At 45.7% G+C, this 23467-nt stretch overlaps 1 non-coding gene across 1 annotated transcript; it reads right to left on the minus strand.

Moving 5' to 3' along the window:
- Window positions 1-903: 903 nt before the first annotated feature.
- Window positions 904-1041, minus strand: LOC114813521. Its single transcript, XR_003761238.1, has one exon. It is a non-coding gene; the product is annotated as a small nucleolar RNA SNORA7 (small nucleolar RNA).
- Between the last annotated feature and the right edge of the window lie 22426 nt (window positions 1042-23467).

Below are 23467 nucleotides of genomic sequence, written 5' to 3' on the forward strand. Positions count from 1 at the left end.
GAGGCTGAGTTTTTGGACTTTTTCTCTCTTTTTTTGAGCTGCATTGACTTTGTACTGAAAATCATAATAATTTCAGGAAAAAATAAATATCAGAAGTAGAAAGCTGTCTGCTCCTTCGATGATAATACCAGGAGATAAGGGAGGAAAAGTCATTTTTCTTATCTATAGAATGAAACTTGGCAGTGCTGCTCCCTTGGGGGAAGAAATGGAGAGGAAAATCCAGAACGATGGGAGTGACAAATGATTTGACAAGGATGAAAGTGGGACTTTCGATGAAGAAGCGAAAAAAAGAGAAAGTAAATATTTAAAAGGAATATGATCTTCATGGAACGGTTGCTGGCCTCAGTGGTCAGAGTGCTTGGTGAAGTTTTCAAGGGGAGTGGGAGCACATAATTTGAGTGATCTCTGATGCCTTTGTCAAGCTGTTTGGGATAGGGAAGGGAGAGGAGGGAGTAGATCATGTGTGAGGGAGAGAGAATTGGACAAGAATCAGTGGAATTGTAGTAACTGAAACAAAAGATACTGAAGTAAACTGAAAAGTGACAGACATTTTTGTGCTATCTGTTAAGCACTTAGTATGTGCCAGCCACCGTACTAAGTGCTGGGATAGGTGCAAGTTAAATAGGTTGGGGACAGTCCCTGTCTCACAGAGAGCTCACAGTCTTAATTCTCATTTTGTCTTGTCTTATACCGTCCAGTCGTCTCTGACCCATATCGACGCCGTGGACACATCTCTCTCAGAACGCCCCACCTCCACCTGCAATGGTTCTGGTAGCGGATCCGCAGAGTTTTCTTGGTAAAAATAGAGAAGTGGTTTACCGTCGCTGCCTTCCAAGCAGTCAACTTGAACCTCCGCCCTCGACTCTCTCCCACGCCGCCGCTGCCCAACACGGGTGAGTTTCGACTTGTAGCAGATGGCCTTCCACTCGCTAGGCACTGCCCGAGCTAGGAATGGAATGGATAGGCCTCTGCTTGATTCTCCCTTCCATAGTCGAGACTGGTAGAGTACTGGAAACTCTCCAGGTGCGACTCTGAACGGGGAAATTTTCATTTACAGGGAAGTTAATTGAAGCACAGAGAAGATAAGTGACTTGCCCAAGGTCACGCAGCACACAAGCGGCCGAGCTGGAATCAGTACCAGGTCCGTGCTCTATTGATTATGTTACATTGCTTCTCCTGCCTACAACCACTAGTTAACGTGTCAGGTAGAGGTTCATTCATTCATTCAATCGTATTTACAGAGCACTTTGAGCACTGTACTAAGCGCTTGGGAGAGTAAAATATAACAGTAAAGAGACACATTCGCTGCTCTCTACGAGCTTACAGACTAGAGGTTATCAGGAAGAGAGGATCAGGCCAAATTCTTCAGCCTCCCTGGAGCTGAGGGCACAAGACTGAAAGCCACAGGATCAGTGCATCCACTGAACGTTTAGTCTCCTAGAAAGGCAGTAGGGTGCTGGGATGCACAGTGTAATGGCTGCCCACCGTGACATCCATGGAGAAGCAGTGTGGCTTGGTGGAAAGAGCCCGGGCTTGGGTGTCAGAGATTGTGGGTTCTAATCCCGCCTCTGACGCTAGTCAGCTGTGTGACTTTGGGCAAGTCACAACTTCTCTGAGCCTCAGTTCCCTCATCTGTAAAATGGAGATGAAGTCTGTGAACCCCAGATGGAGCACCCTGATCACCTTCTATCTACCCCAGTGCTTAGAACAGTGCTTGGCACAGAGTAAGCACTTAACAGATGCCATCATCATCATCTGAATGGAAAGGGATGGCTGTGCTGAACAGAAGCGGCGTGGCTTAGTGGATAGAGCACACGGGCCTGGGAGTCAGAAGGTCAGGGGTTCTAATCCTGGCTCCACCACATGTCTGCTGTGTGACTTTGGGCAAGTCACTTCACTTCCCCATGCTTCAGTTACCTCATCTGTAAAATGGGGATTGAGACGTGAGCCCTATGTGAGACAGGGACTGTGTCCAATCTGATTAACTTGTATCTACCCCAGAGCTTGGAACAGTGCTTAGCACACTGTAAGTGCTTAAACAAGTACCATTATTGGCAATATTATTTTCCCTCTCTATCTCTAATTTCCCATTAGATGGTAAGCTACTGGATGGTAAAATTGGGTCTACCAACTCGACTGTATTGTAGTCCTCTCAGAGCTTAGAACAGTGTTCTACACACTTTATGCATCAATAAATGTCACCGATTCTCTTTTGCAACTCTAAATGGACTGTTTGCCCTTGAATTTATCCTGTAGTCTTTCCTCAGTATGTTGCTTTCAGACTTGAATTGACAAAACCATTTTCCCAGTTCAGATCATTTCCCAAACTCTCCAGATTTGGGGCCAGTTTAACACAAGTTTAACACAACACAAGACACTGAGGTCCTCCTGGTCAGGGATCTCTGTGCTTCACCGTTCTTATTTGAAAAATGGAGTTGAATCCAGGTATCCGTCTAGCTCAGTCTCTCTCTCACCCCCTTCTTCTATATTGTCCCCATCACCAAGTAACTGTCCTGGTCAGGCAGTCAGCAGGAGATCCTACTCTGACACCTTACAGAAAATGCTGCTTGGCCACGGTTACCAAAGAGAGAGAGCAAGAGCAGGAGAGATGTCAGTCAGTCGTATTTATTGAGCGCTTACTGTGTGCAGAGCCCTGTACTAAGCGCTTGGGAGAGTACAATATAACAATAAACAGAGACATTCACTGCCCACAATGAGATCGCGAGTAAACAAGTATGACTTCTAATTCCGGCTCTGCTGTGTGACCCCAGGAATGTCATTTAATAATTACAGTACTTGTTAAGCGCTTACTATGTGCCAGACACTGTTCTAAGCACTGGGGTAGATGCAAGTTTATTAGGTTGGACTAAGTTCCTGTCCCACATGGGGCTCACAGTCTAAGTAAGAGAGAGTAGGATTTCATTCCCATTTTACAGATGAGGTGCAGCACAGAGAAGTCAAGTGACTTGCCCAAGGTCACATAGCAGACTGGTGGCAGAACTGGGATTAGAATTTGGGTCCTCTGACTCTCAGGCCCATGTTTTTTTCCACTAGACCACACTGCTTCTCTAGACTGTAAGCCCGTCAATGGGCAGGGACTGTCTATCTGTTGCCGATTTGTACATTCCAAGCGCTTAGTACAGTGCTCTGCACATAGTAAGTGCTCAATAAACACTATTGAATGGATGAATGATAACTGTGCCTCAGGAACCCCATCTGTAAAATGGGGATTAAGACAGCGACTCCTTCTGGGGAACAGGGACTATGTCCAACCTAATTAACTTGTATCTACTCCAGCACTTAGAGCAGTGTTTGCCGTTTAGTAAGTACTTAACAAATACCATAAAAAAAGGGTAAGCACAGGTCAGTGAATGAGATATACAGACACAGTCAGGTAGTTGAAATCTTGCTGGGATGTGGTGGTGGGGAGATGCACAGTCTAATAAGGTCTAGGTCACAGATCTAGACTAAGTGCTTAGTACAGTGCTCTGCACACAGTAAGTGCTCAATAAATTTGATTGATGAGACACAATGGAATCATCTATTACACCGGGGCCCCCGCAAAATGGATTACTCTGGGGTGCTGAAGATGATCAGCAATGTAGCCTAGTGGAAAGAACACAGTCCTGGGATTCAGAGGACTTGGTTTCTTATCCCTGCTCTGCCACTTGCCTGCTGTGTGACCCTAGGCAAGTCACTTTACTTCTCTGTGCCTCAGTTTACCCCATCCACAAATTGGGGATTAGAACCTGAACCTCTGTGTGGGACAGCGACTGTGTCCAACCTGATTGTCTTGTATCTATCCCAGTACTAAGGTACAATGCCTGGCACATAGTAAGCACTTAACAAATGCCATTTAAATTAAAAATTAAATGATCAATGCAGCTCTTGCCAAACTGATCCCATTTGGGTAAATATAGGATATTTGGAACTAAAGAAGATAAATACCTGTTCTCCCTGTTATTTAGACTGTGAGTCTTCAAGTGGACCAGGACTGTGTCCAAACTGATTAACCTGTACCTATTCCAGTGCTTAAAACAGTGTTTTACACATAGTAAGTGCTTGATAAATGCAATAATACTAATAATTTGGGTGAGGTTAAAGTACTAACCTTTGACCCTCCAGTTAGTTTTCACATAGTAATTGGTTCCATCATCAACTTTAGATTTTAGACAATTTATTATTAGGCTTTAAGCACTTTAAATGTTACAAGTGACCAAAAAGAGTCACTCGGCTCCTCAAAGTGCTAGCACACTGGAAGAGCACCATGCTAAGTGGGGCGGTGGAAGAGGGGTAGATTTGTTATTAATCACGATGGAATCAACAGTTTTCTGTTAGATAAAACAACTGCTTCCTTTCATTTTCATACTGCTGTCCATTCCCGCCTTTGTTACTTTCCCCCTCATTACCCCCTCCTTCTGGATTCATGTGCTTTGTGAAAAATCATCTAAATTTCTGTTGCATATCTACTGGAACCACCTCCACTTGATGGAAGACCCAATGGGAGTCTGTCCTTGCTCCGACTTTACTGAACCTTCCCCCAAAGACTAATTTCCTCAAAGGAAAGAGTTAACACCGTTTTTAAAATTTTAATGGTATTTGTTAATCACTTACAATGTGCCGATCGCTGTATTAAATGCTGGGGTACATAGATGCTAATCAAGTTGGACATAGTCCATTTCTCACGTGGAGCCCACAGGCTTAATTACAGATAAGGTTACTGAGGTACAGAGAAGTTAAGTGACTTACCCAAGGTCATGCAGCAGGCAAGCAGTGGAGTCAGAATTAGAACAGAGGCCCTCTAAATCCCAGGCCACATTGCTTCCGTGACCTAATCAATACTGAAGTTGCTATCATGTTTTTCTTCTAGCAGCACATTTTTTGCTAAATGCATTGTCTTTATGATTAAACTCTGACAAATCCAGATAAAAATAGTCCATAAATTCCTTTTGTTCCAGGTGCAAAAGATCTTGCTGCCAGAACCTGTATCTATGCCATTTTACTGCTTACAAGTCTTTGCCATTTCATTTTAAAAGATGTCAAAAAGATGTTTGTTTGTTCTTGCGAAAAGTCCTTCAATTGCAAAATCCTACTCCAAAATGAAAACATCAAATCAGGAGACATTTTGTATCCCACTTGATATTGAATTAAGAATAACAATTTATTTAGATAAATAGATAATTCACATAAAGCTCTGTAACAAGTATTTCCTTAAGGTTCGGAAAATGTTCCATGACTTTTTATGCAAATGTAAGGAATAATCATTTTGTATTTATTTGTAAAATGGGGATGTATTTATTACAATATTTAGATACATTCAAACGAGCATGAATTTGTGAATTGAACATCTTTTATTTAGCCCAGCACTTAACACAGTGCATGGCCCAAAAAAAACCTTTAATAAATACCCTATTCATACTTGTTCTTTAATCATTTTCAGACACAAAGTCTCTTCTTATGTATTATCTTGATGCACTCTCTGAGTAACACAAGCTATACCTCCAAAAATAATTTACTAGAAGTGGGTCTCTTTGAATTGTTCTGATTTTCCCTCTCATCATTCTTCCTATTGCTGACCCACTATTTCCAGTTTCTTCTCTCGTATTGACTTCTTAAAACTTATTCAAGAATAGATAAATAGAATCATTCAAGAGTTTAAGAATCGACTAAGTACACTGACCACGCTTGACTTTTGCACACACGGACAATTAATTCCGATAAATATATTCCAATGGGACTTTATTTCGCCAGGAAGCATGGCCTAAAGGAAAGGACATGGATCTGGGAATCAGTAAATCTGGGCTCTGATCTTTAGTTCTGCCACTGGCCTGCTCTGTGAAATTGTCATGTACTTCTCTGGGACTCAGTTTCCTAACCTGTAAAATGGGGACAATGAAGGAGCGATGTCATGAGGCTAAAATGTGGATGTGACAGTACTTTGAAAAATGAAAGTTCTATACAAACTACATGAGTCAATGATTATTATTTATTGAGCACCTACTATGTTCAGAGCACTGTACTGAACACATGGGAGAGTACAATAGGATTAGTATACATCATCCCTCACCTCGAGAAGTTTGCAATCAGGAATGGGAGAATGATATTTCACTAAATTACAGGTAGGAAGAAGATATGGTGTATATAAGATATTTACATGAATTGAGGGTACTTGTGTTTGAAAAAAACTGAGCCTTTCTTTTTTAAGTATTTTATGGAAATAAGAAATGGTAACATAGATGAAAGTTTATGTAGTATGTAGACAGTTGATGTAGATTTACATCGGTCTCCTCCTCTAGACTATAAACTTGTTTTGGGCAGGGAACATCTCTGCCAAATCTGTTGTACTCTCCCAAGTGCTTAGTATAGTGCTCTTCACACGATAAGTGCTCAATAAATACCACTGATGATGATGATGATGCCGTTGACTGATTAAAGATATAATAATAATATGAGTGACAATAAAAACTGGACTATTTGTTAACCGTTAACTATGGGTCAAGTACACTTTCTAGCCTTTAAACTTCTTGTGGCAGGGAACATGCCAACTCTGTTATATGATATCCTCCCAAGCTCATAGTGCATTGCCCTATACGGAGAAGATGAGTGACTTACCCAAGGTCACACAGCTGGCAAGTGGCAGAGCCAGGATTAGAATCCTGCCCCCCTGCCCCCCAGTCCTGTTTCTTTCCAAAAGCCAATAGAGTTTAGCCCAATAGTAATTTTTATTATGTAGAGGTGCTAGTTGAAATTTTTTGTTGTAATGAACATCCAGAATGAGAATAAAGTGAAAATTGCATCGGGTCCAGAGAGATCCTTACAGTTGAAGGATGAGTAGGAGTAGAGGAGCCAACAAAATGAATTGAGGACAATAGTAAAAGAGATAGTATGAGGCTAAAATCATTCCCTGGAGGGAACTTTTAGGAGAAGAGAGTCATCTATAGTCTTGATAATAGCAGAAATATTGAAGAGGATTAGTACATAAAATAAACTGTTGGATTTGGATAGAGAGATATTATTACAAACTAGGGTGAGCGCTGTCTTAGTCAAGAGGGCGAAATCCTGATTGTCAAGATTAGGTGAAGAGGAAGTGGAGGCAGTGGATTTGTATAGTTTATTTGAGTCTAGTCAGGACAAGAAATGAGGTATGTATTTTTTAAGATATTTGTTAAACATTCATTCATTCGATCGTCTTTATTGAACCCTTACTGTTTGCAAAGCACTGTACTAAGCACTTGGGAAAGTACAACATAATAATAAACAGACACATTCCTTGCCCACAATGATCTTAGAGTCTAGGGGGAGCTTTCAGTCTAGAGGGAGAGCTTACTATGTGTCATGCACTGTTCTAAACACCGGGGTAGATAGAAGTTTATCAGGTCGCAAATAGTACCCGTCCAACATAGAGCTCACGGTCTAAGTAGAAGGGAATAGGATTCAATCGCCATTACACAGGTGAGGAAAACTGAGGCACAGAGAAGTTAAGTCATACAAGTCCCAAGTCATGCAGCAAGCAATTGGCAGAGGCATGATTAGAACCAAGGTCCTCTGACTCCCCAGACCCGTGCTCTTTCCACTAAAGGTCAACGGGTGGATTCTTCAGTTGAGGAAGATTTGGCCATGTTTGAAGTAAAAGGGGAAGGAATCTATTATTCCTGCTGTCTGTTGCTCTCAGCGTGGTGGGAGGGGGAGGCAGGGGGGAGTTGACAGGTGGGACAACATCTTCTTCTGAGGCTGATTGCCCCCACCAAGCATGCTTGCTCACCACCTGCCTGTCACCTTTGTCACTATCCTGCCCCTACAGAAAGCCCACTTGTGCCAGGGACTGCAGTTACAATTTTCTTCTTTTAAACTTTCAGCCTTGGCTTGAGTTGTCATCTCCTTAACAGAGAAAATGAAAACAAAAATGCATTAGCACAAAGTGTCTTTTTTCCTGAATAGGATGTAAAAGATTACATTTTGAAAATTAATGATTTCTCTATATAAATATATGAGGTAACAAAGTCTTTCATTTTTGTTTTGTATATTTAGTTTGCTGTTTGATCATCAAATGTATTCTGCTTTTAATCACTTAAAATATGCATATATATTTTTCAGTCCATTATTTTAATATTGGGAATACATTAATGTACTTTGTTATTTCCTCTGGGAAACTCTATTTTGTTTAAGGTTCTTTTGTGCTACATTCAATTTTCATGGAACCAATTTTGAGGTCTAATAGCGGTGTGGCAAAACTTTCTGTCAATACGGCACACTTCCTGGAAGAACTGACTTAGTGCTAGGGGTCAGATTTATCCCAGACCAATTTGGGTCCCAAGAGATATTTCTGCTGTGAAAATCTTTTTCCCCAATACACCTCGACTTGTGAAAATCAAGCCAAAGCTGAGAAGATATAAGATTTACGTTAACTTGATTTCAGATATTTCCTTGGTCCCCAGAAGTGGCACTGCTTGATAGAGATAAAAAAAGTTCTTTGAGATTACCGCATCACACTGATGCTCTAAAACTCTCAATCAGTTACTCCTACTTTACCTCTCTGATTTCCTATTACTACTCAACCTGTACACTTGGTTCTTCTAGCTCCAGCTTGCTCACTGAACCTGGATCTCATCTATCTCACGACTGAAATCTTGACCAAGTCCTCCCTCTGACCTGGAGCTCCCTCCCTTTCTTGTTATGACAGACCACCGCTCTCCCCACCTTCAAAGCCTTATTAAAATCACATCTCCTCCAAGAAGGCTTCCCTCAATTTTATGATATTTGTTAAGCAGTCATTCATTCACTCACTCAATCATATTTATTGAACCCTCATTTCCCCTACCTGCTCTCTCTTCTGCTTCACATATACACCTGGATCTGGATCTTTTAGGTACTTGATATTCACCCCACCTCCAGCCCCCGAGCACTCATGGACATATCTGTGATTTATTAATTTATAGTAATATCTCTCTCCCCCCCAGACTGTAAACTCCTCGTGGGCAGGGAATGGGTCTATCAACTCTGCTACATTGGGCTTTCCCGAGCACTTAATACAGTGCTCTGCCCACAGTAAGCACTCAATAAATACCACGGAATGATCGATTATATCCGACAGGGTCCTTCCTAATCAGGGCATAAACTCTTACGGAGCTAAAGAGCTAACAGATTTCAGGTCTATGAGAACTGCCCTCATTAAACTCTCCCTGCCACCTACCTATCTCTCTTAGGTGTCGTAAAGACTAAAGAGGTAGAGAGTGTTAAGCGATATGAGCATGAAGGGGGAGGGAATGACAAAATAAATAGAAGACGTTCTTAATCCCTGTGAGATGGAATTAATAGCTTGTACTTAAAGAAATTCATTCCATTTAGAAATGGCAGATGATGGTGTGCCCCAACATCAGAGGGTCTTGACAGAGTTATAGAATAGCTGGGGGCAATCAATCAATCATTGGTATTTACTGAATGCTTACTGTGTGCATCATGGTAAATGTAATACAATAGAGTTGGTAGGCAAGATCCCTGCCCTCAAGGAGCTTAGAATCCAGTGGATCAGAATCTGATGAGTTCAAGATGGCAGGACATGAGCTTCCTTTTTTAAAAATAGTATTTGTTAAGCATTTACTATGTGCCAAACACTCTACTAAGCCCTAGGATAGATACAAGCTAATCAGGTTCATTCATTCATTCAATCATATTTCTTGAGCGCATACTGTGTGCAGAGCACTGTACTAAGCGCTTGGAATGTACAATTCGGCAACAGATTGCGACAATCCCTGCCCAACACACAGTCCCCATCCTACATAGGCCTCATAGTCTTCCTTCTTCTGCTTACCTTTCCTCTGAGCCTTTCTGGAAAAAATAGTACAATTCCCCAGAACGGCGACTCACAGTAATTCAAAATCAGAAAAGAAGATAAAACGTGTGGCATAGTTGTTTTTACAGATGACACTGAAGGCAGAAAATGGGACAGTTTGGGTGTTTTGCAGAGCACTCAAAGACTAACCTGGGAAGGATTTTTATTTTAATGGCATTTGTTAAATGCATTTGTTAAATGGCATTTGTTAAATGCACTAAACACTAGGGTAGATGCAACATAATCAGCTTGGACACTGTCCCACATGAGGCTCACAGTCTTACTCCTTATTTTACAGATGCGGAAACTGAGGCATAGAGAAATGAAGTGAAGTGAAGAGGCATAGAGAAATGTGTGACAAGGTCACACACCAGAAAAACAATGGAGTTGGGATTAGGATCTAGATCCTTTTGACTTCCAGGCCCGTGCTCTCTCCACTTGGCCGCTCCGCTTCTACCAACTTTATTGTCAACCAACTCTTTTACACTTTCCCAAGAAATTTAGTACAGTACCCTGTACATGGTAAACAGTCAAAAAATACCAGTGATAGATTGATTGAGAAGTATGTTTAAAGTAGCATGGCTTAGTGGAAAGAGCCCGGGCTTGGCAGCCAGAGTTCATGGGTTTGAATCCCGGCTCTGCCACTTATCAGCTGTGTGACTTTGGGCAAGTCACTTAACTTCTCTGTGCTTCAGTTACCTCATCTGTAAAATGGGGATTAAGACGGTGAGCCCCACGTGGGAAAAACTGATTACCTTGTTTCTACCCCAGCACTTAGTACAGTGCTTGGCACATAGAAAGCAGTTAATAAATACCATCATCATCATCATCAAGCCAAAGCATCCTGAAAAAAGCCTCAAGGGAAGCAGCATGGCTTAGAGAAAAGAGTCTAGGGCTGGGAGTCAGGAGGCCTGGGTTCTAATCCTGACTCAGCCCCTTGACCGCAGTGTCAGATTGAATAAATCACTAAATTTCTCTGGCCCCATTTTCTAATCTGTGAAATGGAGATAAAATACCTATTCCACCTGCCCCTTAGACTTAAGCTCCATACTCCATGGGAAGCAGCGTGGCATAGTGGATAGAGCAAGGGCTGGGAGTCAGAAGATCATGGGTTCTAAGTATGGCTCTGCCACTTGTCTGCTGTGTGACCTTGGGCCTCAATTACCTCATTGTAAAATGGGGATTGAGACTGTGAGCTCTGTGTGAGGCAGGGACTGTGTCCAACCCAGTTTGCTTGTGTCCACTCCAGAGCTTAGTACAATGGCTCATAGTAAACGCTTAACAAATACCGTTATTATTACTAACACGAGGGACCCAATGTGATTGTACTGCATCTACTACAGTTGTTGATTTGGTGCAATCCTGAACAAACACCGCAACGATGACGAGGACGATCTTGAACCATAGGCTTTTCTGCCCTCTCCAACCGGGCTCGGAGCCCGTGAAAATCTCTTCCACATTCCTGACTGCATTGACTTCATGCAGGTACTGACTTTGGCAGTTTCCTCCTGCCGACCTCTCCGCAGTAAAAAACACAAGCCTTTGAGATCTGTGCACCGAAGAGCATCTAAAATGCATGGGCCCAAAGGTCTTGGGCACAGGTGTATCTCTACTTGAGAAACCGTGGACATGTTCCGCGGCTTTTAATCTCAGCTGCACCTGTATCGAGTGGTGGTTTTAGTGTCAACACTGTAATCTAAAACACATAGGAATACCAGCTGGCCAGTGATCTGGTGAATGTTTTTCCTCACCTCCCTTGCTGCTTCTTTATTCATATAGAGTAGCTGCAATTCTGTGGGGGTTTTTTTCAATGGAAAAAAATAAATGCACCGAGTCTGTCCTCACAATAATTGGAGACATTATATTTGATTCCACCGCCTAATTCTCTCAGGGTCCTAGTCTATGAATGAACAGTTCTGTTTCCTCTCAGTCATATTTTGCTTGCCTGGATTCGAGTGTGATGAATGATTCCTTTTGCCTCTATTGACTTATGTTCTCCGTGGGGTAATGTAACCTGCAAATTTATCCGTACAAACAGCTAGGTCAGCGGGAGGGGAGGAAAGGACCGATTTTTGGTGAATAGGCAATCCCCCCTCTCCCAGCTAGAACCTGAGTTCTCGCCACGGGAGATGAAATACTTCCGGTTTCTGGAGGATTGAGTAGTATTTATCAGCCCACCAAGAGGGCACTCAGAGCTTCATAAAATGGTTATCGAACAAGGCCTAATGTGCTTAGCGGGTACATCAGAGGAAACTGTCCTTGCTTCAGTTTGCAGTATTCAGCTGCTAAAAAGAGCCAACAGAATACCGAAGTATCGAAAATCAATCCCCAGCCGCAGAACCCCTGGGGCCTTTGACGACCCAGATCAGATCGGGCAAGACCTCTGGCAGATCTTTGTCAGCCGACTGTAAAACCCTCTCTGAGTTTCTTTGAAAATGTGCCACGTGTTTATTTAGTGTTAAGAAGCGAGAGGTCTGTGCAATTAATCATTGTTAATTCTGTTTTATCTTGGAGCAGTCCGGTCAGAACCCCACTAAAAATCAAGACCCGCTCTCCGTTGGTTGAAGCTGTTTCGAGTTACGGGTTGATCTGTCACCTGAATGAAAGGAACGCTTGTTTCTCTTCTGAGACTATCCTGAACAGGAATAACCATCAATCGGTTAATCGATGGTATTTATTGAGTACTTAAGTGTGCAGAGCACCGTGCTAAGCACTTGGGAGAGTATAAAATAACAGAGTTGCTAGACAAGTTCCCTGCCCACAGAGAGTTTACAGTCTAGAAGAATACTCCCGTGGGAGCTGCTATGGAACACTGAAATGACCCTGAGCTGTTTCAGCCATTATGGACGTTCTATTTGGCTGTCCTAGGTTGCAAGGATGACCTCAGTTGTGTTGATTTATTTGGATTCACCTTCAAAACATTACTAAGGTCACCTCTCCTCCAAGAGGCCTTCCCCAGTTAAATCCCCCTTGCCCCGGCTCGTTCTCCCTTCTGGTCATCTACGCACCTCAATCTGTGACCTTTGGACAGTTGATATTGTCCCCATCCGCAGCCCCTCAGCGCTTAGGCACATATCTTTAAATTCGATATTACAGATTATTTATTCATATTAATGTCTGTCTCTCCCCGCTAGGCGCAAGGCTCGTTTCGGATAGGGAACGTGTCCGCTAATTCTGTCGCACTGTACTCTCCCGAGTGCTCAGCACAGTGCCCTGCACAATAGTAAGCGCTCTATAAATACGATCGATCGATTCGTTTTTTTTTTTTTTGCTCTGAAAAATGCCGTGTCTGCAGGTACAAACCACGCATTCGTCAAAGGGGTGTTGTGTGAAATGCCGGCATAAAGTAAAAACGTTACTACACACCCTGTAACTTCTCTCCAACACCCAAGCCATTCTTAAGACTCTGCTTCCATTGTTTTCCAAGTGTTATATGAAAGCAAGTCTGTTCAGCATCTGAAGAGGAAAAAGCAGCCTCTGTGATAGGCCGGTATGCACGAAAGAGACATAGAACAGGCCTGTTGCCGCACCTGAACGATGTCTGTTTCTTGTCTTTGGCTCCCATTTTTATAGTTGAAACTCTAGTAGAATTTTTTTCCCCTCCAGGGAATATGACCCTCTTCAAACTCAGCTACTCCCTCGGAGGTGGCCCAAGAGAAAGGACCGACAACTGTTGCTCAGGAAAGAAAGAGAAAGGTCCAGGCTGCACGTGAAGGGTCCCCTGACCCTGATCTTCTTCGAGGCGATGGACTGTAGCCATCTTCAGTGCAGGGTTGTGTCACGTTTGCCCACAATCAAGGACACACTTCTGAAAGCAAGAAGGGCAGAGGAAACATTTTAAGGATGGGACAAAACAAAAGTCTTAGGCAAATGCGACATCGCAGTTGAGATCTGAAAGTCTATTGCCAAGAATAGACCAGCCTGGAGTATGGCTACTAAGGACTGGCTCTTTTCGAGCAAAAGCTATAAAAGGAATGGAAGATATCAAGGCGAAAGAGAAGACAGTGCCAGGAGCTGCAATCGATATACATGATGACACCACAAGGGTCAGGCTTTTTGTGTGCAAAATGTAGATCCCAAATTGGGCTTTTCAGCCACACACTAGCTCACAGCCAAATTTCACCCTGTATGGTATCTTCTTTTTTATATTTAATGGCATTTATTTAGCACTTACTATGTGTCAAGCGTCGTTCTAAGCGCTGGGGTGGATACAAGCTAATCAGGTTGGGCACATCCCCCATCCCACATGGGGCTCACTGTCTTAATCCCCATTTTATTCATTCATTCATTCATTCAATAGTATTTATTGAGCGCTTACTATGTGCAGAGCACTGTACTAAGCGCTTGGGATGAACAGGTCGGCAACAGATAGAGACAGTCCCTGCCGTTTGACGGGCTTACAGTCTAATCGGGGGAGACGGACAGACAAGAACAATGGCACTAAACAGCGTCAAGGGGAAGAACATCTCGTAAAAACAATGGCAACTAAATAGAATCAAGGCGATGTACAATTCATTAACAAAATAAATAGGGTAACGAAAATATATACAGTTGAGCGGACAAGTACAGTGCTGTGGGGATGGGAAGGGAGAGGTGGAGGAGCAGAGGGAAAAGGGGAAAATGAGGCTTTAGCTGCGGAGAGGTAAAGGGGGGATGGCAGAGGGAGTAGAGGGGGAAGAGGAGCTCAGTCTGGGAATGCCTCTTGGAGGAGGTGATTTTTAAGTAAGGTTTTGAAGAGGGAAAGAGAATCAGTTTGGCGGAGGTGAGGAGGGAGGGCGTTCCAGGACCGCGGGAGGACGTGACCCAGGGGTCGACGGCGGGATAGGCGAGACCGAGGGACGGTGAGGAGGTGGGCGGCAGAGGAGCGGAGCGTGCGGGGTGGGCGGTAGAAAGAGAGAAGGGAGGAGAGGTAGGAAGGGGCAAGGTGATGGAGAGCCTTGAAGCCTAGAGTGAGGAGTTTTTGTTTGGAGCGGAGGTCGATAGGCAACCACTGGAGTTGTTTAAGAAGGGGAGTGACATGCCCAGATCGTTTCTGCAGGAAGATGAGCCGGGCAGCGGAGTGAAGAATAGACCGGAGCGGGGCGAGAGAGGAGGAAGGGAGGTCAGAGAGAAGGCTGACACAGTAGTCTGGCCGGGATATAACGAGAGCCCGTAACAGTAAGGTAGCCGTTTGGGTGGAGAGGAAAGGGCGGATCTTGGCGATATTATAGAGGTGAAACCGGCAGGTCTTGGTAACGGATAGGATGTGTGGGGTGAACGAGAGGGACGAGTCAAGGATGACACCGAGATTGCGGGCCTGCGGGACGGGAAGGATGGTCGTGCCATCCACGGTGATAGAGAAGTCTGGGAGAGGACCGGGTTTGGGAGGGAAGATGAGGAGCTCAGTCTCGCTCATGTTGAGTTGAGGTGGAGACGTCCCGGAGGCAGGAGGAGATGCGAGCCTGAAGGGAGGGGGAGAGGACAGGAGCGGAGATGTAGATCTGCGTGTCATCTGCGTAGAGATGGTAGTCAAAGCCGTGAGAGCGGATGAGTTCACCGAGGGAGTGAGTGTAAATGGAGAACAGAAGAGGGCCAAGAACTGACCCTTGAGGAACTCCAACAGTTAAAGGATGGGAGGGGGAGGAGGCTCCAGCGTAGGAGACCGAGAATGATCGGCCAGAGAGGTAAGAGGAGAACCAGGAGAGGACAGAGTCCGTGAAGCCAAGGTGAGATAAGGTATGGAGGAGGAGGGGATGGTCGACAGTGTCAAAGGCAGCAGAGAGGTCAAGGAGGATCAGAATGGAGTAGGAGCCATTGGATTTGGCAAGAAGGAGGTCACGGGTGACCTTAGAGAGAGCAGTCTCGGTAGAGTGGAGGGGACGGAAGCCAGATTGGAGGGGGTCCAGGAGAGAATGGGAGTTAAGGAATTCTAGGCATCGATTGTAGACGACTCGTTCTAGGATTTTGGAAAGGAAGGGTAGTAGGGAGATAGGACGATAACTGGAGGGGGAAGTGGGGTCAAGAGTGGGTTTTTTTAGGATGGGGGAGACGTGAGCATGTTTGAAGGCAGAGGGGAAGGAGCCCTTGGAGATCGAGTGGTTAAAAATAGAAGTTAAGGAAGGGAGGAGGGCAGGGGCGATGGTTTTAAGAAGGTGAGAGGGAATGGGGTCCGAGGCGCAGGTGGAGGGGGTGGCACTTGCGAGGAGGGAGGAGATCTCCTCTGAGGATACTGCAGGGAAGGATGGGAAAGTAGGGGAGGGGGTTGTTGGGGGGGGAGGGGAGAGGCGGAGGGGTGACTTTGGGGAGCTCAGACCTGATCGTGTTGATTTTCGTGAGGAAATAGGTGGCCAGATCATTAGGGGTGAGAGATGGGGGAGGGGGAGGAACAGGGGGCCTGAGGAGAGAGTTAAAGGTCCGGAACAATCGGCGGGGGTGACGGGCATGGGTGTCGATGAGGGAGGAGAAGAAGCTTTGCCTGGCGGAGGAGAGGGCAGAGTTAAGGCAGGAAAGGATAAATTTGAAGTGTGTGAGGTCGGCTTGGTGCTTGGACTTTCGCCAGCAGCGCTCGGCAGCTCGAGCATAGGAGCGTAGGCGGCGGACGGAGGAGGTGATCCAGGGCTGTGGGTTAGTGGCGCGAGAGCGGCGGAGGGAAAGGGGGGCGAGAGAGTCGAGATGAGTAGAGAGGGTGGAGTTGAGAGCGGAGACCTGATCGTCGAGAGTGGGAAGAGAGGACAGGGCGGCAAGGTGAGGCGAGATGCTATTGGAAAGACGGATGGGATCGAGAGAGCGGAGGTCTCTGTGGGGCAGTAGCGAAGATTTGCAGGGGGAGGGAGTGTGAGAGATGAGGCAGGTGAGAAGGTTATGGTCAGAGAGAGGGATTTCAGAGTCGGTGAGGGAGGAGATAGTGCAGCGGTAGGAGATGACGAGATCGAGGGTGTGACCGAGTCGGTGAGTGGGCGCGGTATGGTGGAGGAGGAGGTCGGCAGAGTCGAGGAGGGATAGCAGGCCCAGAGTGCAGTGGCTTGCCCGAGGTGACACAGCAGACAAATGGCAGAGCCAGGATTCATTCGTTCATTCAATAGCATTTACTGAGCGCTTACAATGTGCAGAGCACTGTACCAAGCGCTTGGAATGTACAATTCGGCAACAGATAGAGACAATCCCTGCCCATTAACGGGCTTACAGTCTAATCTGGGGAGACGGACGGACAAAAAACAAGACAACTTAATCACGATAAATAGAATCAAGGGGATGTACACCTCATTAACGAAATAAATAGGGTAATAAAAATATATACAAATGAGCATAGTGCTGAGGGGAGGGGAAGGGAGATTTTAGTACCCAGGTCCTCTGACTCCCAGTCCTCTGCTCTTTCCACTAGGTCACGCTGCTTCTCTAGTCTTCTTTGAATACGAAAGACAACTAACGAAAAGAGCATGGATCTGGGAGTCATGTGACTCAGTTTCTACCGCCAGCTCTGCCAGCTCTGACTTTCTTGAGCAAGGCACTTAATGTGAACAGGCTTCACATTCCTCATCTGAAAAATGGGGAGAAGATGAGATTGTAAGCCCATGCAGGATAGAACCTCTCCCGTCTCATAGTCTTGTAGCCACCCCAGTACTTAACATGTAGGAAAAGTTTATCGAAAATGCCGTTAAAAACTGTATCTACTACAAATTGTTATTATCATTTCAACAGATTAAAAGACGAACTTCATGGTTGAGTGCGAAATATAACAGCTAATCAATCAATCGATGGTATTCATTAAGAGTTTACTATGTGCGGAGCATTGTACTAAGCTCTTGGGAAAGTACATTTCAAGAGAGTCGGTAGACATGTTCCCTGCCCATTAGGAGCTTACAGTCTAGATGGGGAGACAGACATTCAAATAAGCCCGTCAAAGGGCAGGGACCGTCTCTATCTGTTACCGATTTGTACATTCCAAGCGCTTAGTACAGTGCTCTGCACATAGTAAGCCCTCAATAAATACTATTAAATGAATGAAATAAATTAGGGATATGTTTCATTTGGCAATCTGCCTATTTGCTAAAAGGTTCTCAGCTTCCCTAAGGGCGAGGGATGAATGATGCAGAAAAAGCAAAAGATAATCCTGATTTAGATCCTCTCTCCACACTGAGATGCTTCAGTCAGTCAGTCAGTTGTATTTATTGAGCACCTACTCTGTGCAGAGCACAGTACGAAGAGCTTGAGAGAGTCCAATGAACAGACACATTCCCTGCCTACAACAAGCTTAGAGACTGGAGGAGGAACCAGACATGAATAGAAATAAATTACAGATGTGTACGTAAGTAGTAAGGGGCTGGGATGGGGGATGAATAAAGGGAGCAAATCAGGGTGACAGAGAAGGGAGTGGGAAAGGAGGAAAGGAAGGCTTAGTCAGGGAAGGCCTCTTGGAGAAGATGTGCCTTCAATAAGGCTTTGAAGGGTGGGGAGAGTCATTGTCTGTGGGAAAGAACCCGGGCTTGAGGGTCAGAGGTCGCGGGTTCTCATCCCGGCTCCCCCACTTATCAGCTGTGTGGCTTTGGGTGAGTCACTTCACTTTTCTGTGCCTCAGTTACCTCATCTGTAAAATGGGGATTAAGACTGTGAGCCCCACGTGGGACAACCTGATTACCTTATATCTACCCCAGTGCTAACGACAGTGCTTGGCACATAGCAAGCGCTTAACAAAAACCATCATCATTATTATCTGAGGAGGGAGGGCGTTCCAGGCCAGAGGCAGGATGTGAGCGGGGGTTCGGCGGTGAGATAAATGCCGTCTAACCCTAGGTCCTAGTTGCTGCTCCTGCCCACTTCCCTCCATCTCTGCCAGATGGGAAGGGTCCAGCAGGCCACCTCAGGATGGTGGGACCGAACTCTGAAATTTGAATATGTCCCACACAACGCAGGGTGGCCTAGTGGATAGAGCACAGGCCTGGGAGGCAGAAGGACCTGGATTCAAATATCGTCTCCACCATCCATCTGTTGTGTGAGCTTGGGCAAGCCAGTGTAATTTTATTTATTTGTATTGATGTCTGTCTCCCCCCCCCCGGCCCTGGACCGTAAGCTCGTCATGGGCAGGGAATGTCACTGTTTATTCTTGTATTGTATTCTCCCAAGAGCTTAATACAATGATCTGCACACAGTAAGTGCTGAATAATTACGATTGAATGAATAAAGTGCTCTGCGCACAGTAAGCACTCGATAAATATGATCGACTGATTCTATGCCACAGCTACCTCATCTGTAAAATGGGTCTTGAGACGATGAGTCCTGGGTGGGGCCGGGACTGTGTCCAATCTGATTAGCCTGTATCTACCCCAGTGCTTAGTACAGTGCCTGGCACAGCGTAAGTGCTTAACAAGTACCATAAAAAAATGCAAGACGTCTGTGGGTGTGAGATCGTAACATTTCCACGCTGTGGCAAAAGAAAAGGGCCAATCATATCTGCCATTCTTCCGAGGAGAAGGGTCACACCGCTCTCTTTTCTCAGGGAGACCACCAACATCTTCATTGTTGATCTCGAAGCCTGACCGAATCTCCTCTAACACAAGCCTTCTAAGGAAAGTAATTAATTATAGGCTGAATGTGAAAAGTTATTTCCCCACCTCCAAAACCCTCGCCAAGAGTCGCCACCCACCAAACTCCCCAAGGCACCAAGCACAGCTAATAGCCAAAGAAAGCAGAGCAGCACAGCGCTGATCACTTTTTGCCTGGACTTTAGAATAACAATCCGCAAATGCGTTTTTAAAAGGAAAAGAGGGAAGTGGAGGATATGGCCGAGGAGGGAGAAAGAAAAAACTCTTTCAGCCATAACTGTAATTCACACTTAACTCAGGCGGTAAAATTCTTCTCTCGCTTGGCCATTAGCCAAAAGCTTGATTTGGAGTGAACTCAAAAGTTGAGTTTCGGGTGTCACTATTTCATCTGTGGGTAAAGCTTGGGGTGAAGGTGGGGGTCCGGGGAGAACTTTATAGAGATCCGTATAACAAAAATTTAACTGTTAAAGAAATGACTCTTTGAGATCAGTAATCAAGAAAGGATTTGAACTTTTCAGTTCTTAGTACATAAGTATAAAAGTCCATCTGTAGTGGGTCATTTTCTGGTTTTTTGGGTTTTTTTAGTGGAATTTGTTAAGCACTAACTCTGTGCCAGGCACTGTACTGAGCACTGGGGTAGATACAAGTTAATCAGGATGGACACAGTCCCCGTCCCACGAAGGGCTAACAATGTTTATCCCCATTTTACAAATGAGGTAACTGAGGCACAGAGACGCGAAGCGACCTTTTTAGGATATTTTCTCACTGCGGTATTTGTTAAGCACTTACTATGCGCCAGTCACTGTACTAAGCTCTGGGGCAGATGCAAATTAATCCAGATGGACACAGTCCCTGTCCCACACAGGGCTAACGATCATTATTCCCATTTGACAGATGAGGTAACTAAGGCACAGAGAAATTAAGTGACTTGCCCAAAGTCACCCGGCAGACAAGTGGCAGAGCGGGGATTAGAGTCCTTTTGACTCCCAGACCTGGGCTCTGTAGGCCATGCTGCACTTGTTATCCACCCCTTCCTCAGCCCACAGCCCTTACATCTGTAGTATATTTGAATGTCTTCTCCCCCTCTATCGATCAATCAATCGATGGTATTTATTGAGTGCTTCCTATGTGCAGAGCACTGTTCTAAGCGCATGGGAGAGTACAACTCTAAGCTCCTCGTGGACACACTCTGTTGTGTTGTATCCTCCCCAGGACTTTGTACAGTGCTCTGCACCCAGTAAACTCTTAATAAATAGCACTGATGCATCAGTGGATAACCTCCATAGTCCTGGCCTGGTCTAGTCTCCTTCCCGCTTTAGCCTACTCTCTAAAGAACAGAACCATAGGCCCTAATTGGGATTTCTTTCATTATATCGTATTTATTGAGCGCTTATTGTGTGCAGAGCACTGTACTAAGCGCCTGGAAAGTACAATGCAGCAATAGAGACAATCCCTGCCTACACCGGGCTTACAGTCTAGAAGGGGGCAGATGGACATCAAAACAAGTCAGCAGCCATCAATATAAATAGAATTATAGATAGGAACATATATGCACAAGTGCTAGAGGGTGGGGAGGGATGGTAGAGGAAAGGGAGCCAGTCGTTTGGCTTCAAAGCTCTCCATCCCCTCGCCCCCTCCTACCTCTCCTCCCTTCTCTCTTTCTACCGCCCACCCCGCACGCTCCGCTCCTCGGCCGCCCACCTCCTCACCGTCCCTCGGTCTCGCCTATCCCGCCGTCGACCCCCCGGCCACGTCCTCCCGCGGTCCTGGAACGCCCTCCCTCCTCACCTCCGCCAAACTCACTCTCTTCCCCTCTTCAGAGCCCTACTGACAGCTGACCTCCTCCATGAGGCCTTCCCAGACCGAGGCCCCCCTTTTTCCCTCTGCTCCCCCTCCGCCCTCTGCTCCTCCCCCTTCGCCTCCCCTCAGCGGAACCCCCTTTCCCTCTGCTCCTCCCCGTTCCCGTCCCCTCAGCACTGTGCTCATTTGTATATATTATTTATTACCCTATTTATTTTGTTAATGAGGTTTACATCCCCTTGATTCTATTTATTGTGTAAATGTCGTCTTGTGTTTGTTTCGTTCTGTTTTGCTCTGCCGTCTGTCTCCCCCGGTTAGACCGTGAGCCCGTCATTGGGCAGGGATGGTCTCTATGTGTTGCCTAATTGTATATCCCAAGGGCTTAGTACAGTGCTCTGCACATAGTAAGGGCTCAATAAATACTATTGAATGAATGAATGAATGAATGAATGATTGAATGCATGAGTGGCAATGCAGGGATGGTCTCTATCTGTTGCCGACTTGTTCATTCCAAACGCTTAGTACAGTGCTCTGCACATAGTAAATACTCAATAAATACTATTGAATGAATGAATGAATGAATGAATGAGTGGCAATGCAGGGATGGTCTCTGTTGTCGAATTGTATATTCCAAGGGCTTAGTACAGTGCTCTGCACATAGTAAGCGCTCAATAAATACTATTAAATGAATGAATGAGTGGCCATGCAGGGATGGTCTCTATCTGTTGCTGACTTGTACATTCCAAGCGCTTAGTACAGTGGTCTGCACATAGTAAACGCTCAATAAATACTATTGAATGAATGAATGAATGAATGAGTGGCCATGCAGGGATGGTCTCTATCTGTTGCCAAATTGTACATTCCAAGTGCTTAGTACAGTAACCTGCACATAGTAAGCGCTCAATAAATACTACTGAATGAATGAATGAATGAATGAATGAGTGGCCATGCAGGGATGGTCTCTATCTGTTGCTGACTTGTACATTCCAAGCACTTAGTACAGTGCTCTGCACATAGTAGGCGCTCAATAAATGCTATTGAATGAATGAATGAATGAGTGGCAATGCAGGGACGGTCTCTATCTGTTGCCAAATTGTACATTCCGAGCGCTTAGTACAGTAATCTGCACATAGTAAGCGCTCAATAAATACTATTGAATGAATGAATGAATGAATGAGTGAGTGACGATGCAGGGGGGAGCTGAGGAAAAGGGGGGCTTAGTCAGGGAAGGCCTCTTGGAGGAGGTGAGCCTTCAGTAGGGCCTTGAAGGGGGAAAGTGTGATTGTTGGGCGGATGCGAGGAGGGAGGGCGTTCCAGGCCAGTGGTAGGACGTGGGCCAGGGGTCGACGGTGGGACGGGCGAGAACCGAGGCACCGCGAGGAGGTGAGCGGCAGAGGAGCGGAGTGTGAGGGCTGGGATGGAGACGGGGAGAAGGGAGGTGAAGTAAGAAGGGGCAAGGGGATGGACAGCTTTGGAGCCAAGGGTGATACCCGATGCCCTTCTCCTGCTTTTCCCCTTGTGTGCCACTTGAGGCCAGCCTGGATGAGAGAAGCGACCGCCATTCCTAGGAAAACATCTGAATGATAATAATAATAATGTTGGTATTTGCTAAGCGCTTACTATGTGCAGAGCACCGTTCCAAGCGCCGGGGGAGATACAGGGTCATCGGGTTGTCCCACTTGAGGCTCACGGTCTTCACCCCCATTTTACAGATGAGGTCACTGAGGCCCAGAGAAGTGAAGTGACTCGCCCACGGTCACACGGCGGACGAGCGGCGGAGCCGGGATTCGAACCCATGACCTCTGGCTCCCCAGCCCGGGCTCTTTCCACTGAGCCACGTCGCTTCTACACGGACCCGTCTGACGGAGAGATATGGAGTTTCTAGAAAAGGCTGGGGGAGGTGCAGGAGAAGGAAGGGAGCAACCAGTGAGCTGGTTGGAGTGCGTACGGCGTGTGGAGCACTGTGCTGAACGCTTGGGAGATTACAACTGTAAGCTCCGTGTGGGCACACTCTGAAGTGTTGGACTCGAATCCCGGCCCCGCCACCCGTCAGCTGTGTGACCGTGGGCAGGTCACCTCACTTCTCTGGGCCTCAGTTACCTCCTCTGTAAAACGGGGATGGAGACTGTGAGCCTCACGTGGGACAACCTGATTCCGCTGTATCTCCCCCAGCGCTTAGAAGGGTGCTCTGCGCATAGTAAGCGCTTAGCAAATACCACCATTATTATTATTACTGTTACTCTCTTCAGTGCTTAGTACAGTGCTCTGCGCTCTGAAGCCAGCCCAGACAAGGTCGGGGTCCCACAGCCGTCTGTGTGGT

Source organism: Ornithorhynchus anatinus, chromosome 7 (genome assembly GCF_004115215.2).
Source record: "Ornithorhynchus anatinus isolate Pmale09 chromosome 7, mOrnAna1.pri.v4, whole genome shotgun sequence".
In the NCBI taxonomy this organism is placed as follows: Eukaryota; Metazoa; Chordata; class Mammalia; order Monotremata; family Ornithorhynchidae; genus Ornithorhynchus; species Ornithorhynchus anatinus.